This window comes from Chinchilla lanigera, unplaced genomic scaffold, assembly GCF_000276665.1.
Source record: "Chinchilla lanigera isolate Chin_1 unplaced genomic scaffold, ChiLan1.0 scaffold00044, whole genome shotgun sequence".
NCBI classification, from domain to species: domain Eukaryota; kingdom Metazoa; phylum Chordata; class Mammalia; order Rodentia; family Chinchillidae; genus Chinchilla; species Chinchilla lanigera.
In genome coordinates this window covers 13,614,836-13,620,893 of record NW_004955445.1, presented here as the reverse complement: position 1 = coordinate 13,620,893, position 6,058 = coordinate 13,614,836, and the positions used below count along the sequence as shown (strand labels likewise).

General features: G+C 46.4%; 1 protein-coding gene across 3 annotated transcripts in view; it reads left to right on the top strand.

Moving 5' to 3' along the window:
* Nucleotides 1–6,058, top strand: part of Sgk2 (serum/glucocorticoid regulated kinase 2) — a 44,176-nt gene that overhangs the window by 4,427 nt on the left and 33,691 nt on the right. The gene's annotated exons all lie outside the window — the stretch shown is intronic.

Genomic DNA, 6,058 nt, shown 5'->3' with positions numbered 1-6,058 from the left:
GCTATATGCCATCATGGGACCTATTGTGAGCTTCTAGCTGCCTTCGTTTGTTTTGCCCAGCAGTGGAAGACACTCAGAGCTGAGATGCCTTGGAGCATGCCCAGTGGACTAGTGGGCATTTCAGTGGCCTGCACTGGGTCCTAGCTCCAGCAGCGTGAGCAAGTTCTTGGACCCTATTTTATAGCTGGCAGAGTTTTGCACATGCTCTCTCTGATGGGTCTAGGAAAGCAGCAGCCCGGCTGGCAAGTAACCCGGGCCAGGAGCCAGCTCAAGGGACTGTCAGACAATCTCTGGCCAAAGGACAGCTCAAGAAGGCACGGTGGCCCCCGAAGATAAACAGGCATCTCCTACATCTGTGGGTCTCAGCCAAGGAATCGCCCACGGGCAAAGGCCCCCTGCCATGGGAATGTGGCACTCGGCCGAGCACATGCCCTCCCCCGTATGAAATCACATGTGAGCCATCCCTTGGATGTTTACCACCTGCTCTGGAGGTGTCTTACAGAGACTCGCTTAGGGTTACGAGTTGGCAAATTCTTCTATCTTTGAATTCTCTGCGTCCCTTAAGCCCTCTTGCCACTCCTCATGTGTCTTGCACTGCCAGTTGAGCCCTGCTTGGGCTCTGAGACTTCAACCTCTCTGTCCACATGGGGACCCAGCCTCCACAGAGCCACTGCCAAACCTGCCACCCAGCCTAGGCGGGAAGGGCCAGGCCGCCCCAGAAGCCAAGCCCGTGTGGAGGTGAAAGTCTGGTGCCAGGCTCCCACACCCCCGGTGCTGAGATGGGCCTGCAGGCTGTGGAGCGAGGCCCTCCAGCAGAGCCCTCCCCTCTGCCGTGTGATGTGTGTGCACATGCGTGGAACTCATGCACATGTGAGGCTCAGTGCTAGGACTGTGTCAAGGGCTACTGTTAAAATATGAAGCTTTATTTTTTTCCTTAGAGGAAACCCAAAGCTCTGTTAAGGTTCCTGCTGCAGCCCTATACAGGCTGCCCTCCACTGTGGGCCAGATAGTTTTTGCGGATACCCATTGAGCCTCCAGCTGACCTCCGCAGAGCTTCAGCTGTCCCTTGCCTTTCAACCCTCGGGTGGCTCTGCACACATCCTTCCTGGGAGGACAGGTGGACAAGCCTGGCCACAGGGCATGGGCTGGGTTTACAGAGGTGACGTTGCTGCCCCTTGGCTGAAGTAAAAAGAGCGGGTGCAGGTCTTTTATTCTGACTGCGGTGGAACTCGTCCGCTCCTTGTCCTTAGTCTGCCTCTGAGATGCTCACTGACTGCGGGGTGAGAAGGCAGCAGGTGCTGCCAGCTGGTGCTGTGGACCTCACAGCTGCAAAAGAGAGGGGGTGGGCAGCCTTTGCCACGTGGATCTGCCAACCACCTAATGCTCACCCATGGAAAAGGCCAGGTGGACCAAAGGCCCCTGCACTTTGAGGCCTCAGCCATCTCAGCACGAATGTCAAACCCGTGGGAAAGAAACCAGATCCGAGCAGGAAGAAGTCGGCCTTCTGCTCTTCACCCTACTGCGTGCCCACACGAGCTCCCCGTACCTTGGCCTGGGGTCACAGGAGGGCAAGGGAGTGGGTGGCAGTTCCTGGTGCCCTGTGCCCTGTTCTCTAGCAACAGACACACTTATACTTTGGCCCCAGCAGGCTCACCCAGCCCCTGTCCTGTCCCAGCTGAGGATAAGGACAATCTTTCAGTTTAACTTCTGAAGCAGAGAATGGCCCCAGAGTTTGGATATGAAACCTGTTTGCACTTTCATTCACATGCACTTTGGTGGGGTTCCGTTTTTGTACTTGTCTCTGTGTGTGTGTGCGTGTGTGTGTGTGTGTGTGTGTGTGTGTGTACTTAAACTTGTGTTCTGCAAGGGAATCCTCTGGTTTTAAGTGAAAGTGACTCATGAGGGAGAAAAAGTTACAAACAAAATATGGTGTGACTTGTCAGTGTATTGAAACAGCATAAATAAAGTTGAACAGCTGGATCATACACAGCCAGAGTCTGTTCTCTTTCCATGGTAAAACACCCAGAAAACTATAAGGGAATACCAGTGCTGCCATTACTGAGGAGAGTGTTCTCCCTGCTGTTAGCTAGAGGTCCTGGAGAATCTGATCACTATACTATTTTACAGATAAGAAATCAGATATGCAATTCCAGCACTCAGCCGGGCTTGGTGGCACACGCCTGTAATCCCAGCACTTGGGAGGTTGAATCAGGAGGATTGTTGCAAGTTCGAGACCAGCCTGGGCTCAAGCAAGCTCAAGGCCGGCCTGAACTGCATAGCGAGACCTTGTCTCAAAAAGACAAAAAAATAATAATAATTCCAGCACTCAGGAGGCTGAGGCAGGAGGATCGTTGCAAGTTTGAGGCTATCCTGGGTTACAAAGTGAGCTCAAGGCCAGCCTGAACTGCATAGTGAGACCCTGTCTCAAATGACAAAAAAGAAAAGAAAAAAAAAAAAAGAAATAAGGATAAAGATGGCTGAGTATACATGTCTACACTGAAAGTGTAAACAATGGAAACCCCCAGGAACAGTGTGGAAAAGGGCCTCTTTGACATTTTACACATGATCAAGGGCAGAAAACTCAGTAAGGCCTCCTGTTTTAAAAATACTACCAGGCATTCAAGGAGAAAGGGAAATGTCAACCTGAATGGTAAGAATTTAAGGTTCTCGTGGAACCTGATAGAAGTATCATGTTCAGTCACTTCACCTCTTGCTTGTCAGAATCCTTAATTCCTTTCCCCTGCAGCTCTTTCAGACCGCTTGGCTAGAATACCAATTGTGGAGCTGCCCAAGGGCCCACTTTCACCGTGACCAAGAACTTACCTGACTGTGTAGACTGGTGCCACAGTACACTGATGGTCTCTGGCCTCAGTGTGAGCTGAGACCTCAGAGCTGCCTAGGAAGCAGCTGAGGCCTGGGAGTTTAGCTCTGACTTTCCCTTTCATGCTCCTCAAACCCCTCCTCTGTTACCTTCTCCATCATTCCAGTAGATGTCCTCACCATTTATGTCACAAAGAAAATGAAACCTGCACCTTCCTGTCACCTCATCTGCACAGCCCCTTCCACTCACATCCACCCTTCCCTTTTGTTTACCTGTTAGAGTGGAAGACTTGGTGCTTCTATTTGCCAGAAGTCAATCTCCTACCAGCCATGGCTGCAGTGACAGGAAAAGAAACATTGACCTATAAAAACGGGCTTTTGGAGAGTTGAAATATGATTGCAGAAATAAAAATTCAGCACAAGATTTGAAAGATAAAGTTGGAGGAGGATCGTTGTGAGTTCAAGACCAGCCTGGGCTACAAAGTGAGCTCGAGGCCACCCTGAACTGCCAAGTGAGATCCTGTCTCAAAAAACAAAAAACAAAAAACAAAAAAAAAAAGAATTTTTAAAAATCAGAAAACTTGCTGGAGATCTAATATATAACTAGTAGAGATTCCAGGGAGAGAAAACAAATTATAGCAATAAAAATTAGCTTAAAAACTTTCATAGAGTTGAAAGACACAGTCTCCAAATAAGAGTTTACACTGAATGCTTAGCAAGCTATGAAAGGAATGCCTCCGGGCGTGGTGACAACTCCTGTAATCCCAGCACTCCAGAGGCTGAGGCAGGAGGATCATTGCGAGTTCGAGACCAGCCTTGGCTACAAAGTGAGCGCAAGGCCAGCCTCAACTGCATAGTGAGACCCTGTCTCAAAAAGACAAAAAAAAAAGAATGCCACCAAGCTAGTGTGCAAGAATAACCAAAAGAAGATCCTAAAGTCTTTTGGAAGAATGAAACAAGTCTCAGCCAAAGGAACATGAATCACAATAGCATTGCCTGAAAGAAGCTGTAGGACAGAGTCTTCGCATTTGTAAAGGTCCAGCTAAGTTTGGATCAAATATGAAGGCCGATGATTTTCAAATGTATAAAGTCTAAAATTTTTGCCTCCTGTGCACCTCTAAAAGGAAGAAGATCCCATGGATGCAAGGGTTCAACGTAAGAAAATCAAGGTAACATAGCACATTAGTAGAACAAAGCAGATGTGGGGAATAATTGATCATCTCAGTTGGCATATAAAAAGGCATCTGACAACGTCAAACATCTTTTCATGATAAAGATACTCAGAAAGCTAGTATTAAAAGAGAACTTCTAAGCCAGGCATAGTGGCCCACACCTGTAGTCCCAGCACTTGGGAGGCCGAGACAGGATGATCGCCACAAGTTCAAGGCCAGCCTGGCTTGCATAGTGAATTCAAGGCCAGTCTGAAGTACATAGGATACATAGGAAGATCCTGTCTTAAAAAAAAAAAAAGCAAACTTCCTCCACCTGACAAAGAACATCTACAAAAAGCCCACAGCTAGCATTGTAATGATGATGAACACTCCCCAAATTCAGGAACAAGACAAGGATGCTTCCCTTCACCACTGCTGTTCAGTCTTGTAGTGGAAGTAATTAGATAAGAAAAAGAAATAAAAGGCATCCAAACCGGGAAGGAGGGCCAGGCATGGTGGGGCATGCCTGTAATCCTAGCACTCGGGAGGCTGAGGCAGGAGGATCATTGAGTTCAAGACCAGCCTGGGCTGCATAGCAAGACCCTGTCTCAAAAAAAAAAAAAAAAAAAAAAAAAAATTGGAGAGGAAGAAGTAAAATTATATTCACAGATGTCATGATCTTATATCTAAAAATTATACAAGAATGCTGCTAGACCTAATAAACTTGCAATATGCAAGATCAACATAGAAAAATCAATTGTGTTTGTATATACCTGCCATAATAAATCCAAAAAGGAAATTGGGTTGGTTAGTCAGCTCCCCATTACTGTAACAATTATTCCACAATAAAGACAAGAGGAACTTTTGGGGCGGGGGCTTGTTTTTTGAGACAGGGCCTGGATAAGTTGCACAGACTGGCTTTGAACTTGTCATCTTCCTGCCTCAGCCTCCTAAGTGCTGAGTTACGTGCATGTGCCACCATGCTCAGCTAAGGGAAAAAATATTTTTAAAAAGCAGATGGCAATAATGGTAATACCCATCATGGATGGGTACTTAACGCCGCTGAAAAGTGCTTGAAATGTCCAGTTTTATGTTAGACATATTTACCACAATAAAACAATTTGTTAAAAATGAAGACATAAAAAATCTGGGTAAGATGGCACATGCATATAATTCCAACAGTCTAAGAGGCTGAGGCAGGAGCATTGCAAGTTTCAGTCCAGCCTGAGCAGTTTAAGAGACTTAGCAAGACCCTGCCTTAAAATTAAAAAAATAAAAATAAAAATGGGTTGAGGATATAGCTTAGTGTGTAGGCCCTGGATTCAATGCATGCGGGCGCGCGGGCGCGCGCACACACACACACACACACACACACACACAGAAGAGAAAGATAGAGGATCCAGAAGGATAGAGACAAGGGGAATTTCCAAAGTGAAGGACAAAGAAGGGCCAGGCTGACAGCCAGGTGGCAACAGGAGGATGAACAGGTCCTGAAAGATTGGGTGAGACCCAAAGAAACCAAAACTGATACATTAATGTATTAGGGGGAGTTATATATAATAACATATAATTATCAGCTACATGTAATAATATATAATCATCTCTAAAATGTTGAATATACAGTCATATACCATACAATGACTTTCAATTGATGGGCTGCACATGGGGTGGTTGGTCCCATAAAATTTAAACCTCCTAGTGACACTGAAGACATCTTAGTGTGTAAGTACATTCGATGATGAAATCCCCTAGTGGTACATTCTTCAGAGCACGTCTCCATTGTTCATGCATAACTATGTATGCCCTATATTCATGTGTAATTTCTTAAGCCATCCAACAAAGCAATTATAAATTAATGTCAGGAACAGCAGAAGTGGGTTTGGATGGGCAAGATCTAAATATGCATTCTCCACAGTCAGAAGAAAGCCCTTTACCTGGGCATGGTGATGCACACCTGGAATCCCAGCACTTGGGAGGCTGAGGCTGGAGGATCAGAGGATTCCCTGCTAGCCTGGGCTACATACTGAGTTCATAGCCTGGGCTACATACTGAACTGCATAGTAAGACCTTGTCTCAAAAAACCAAAA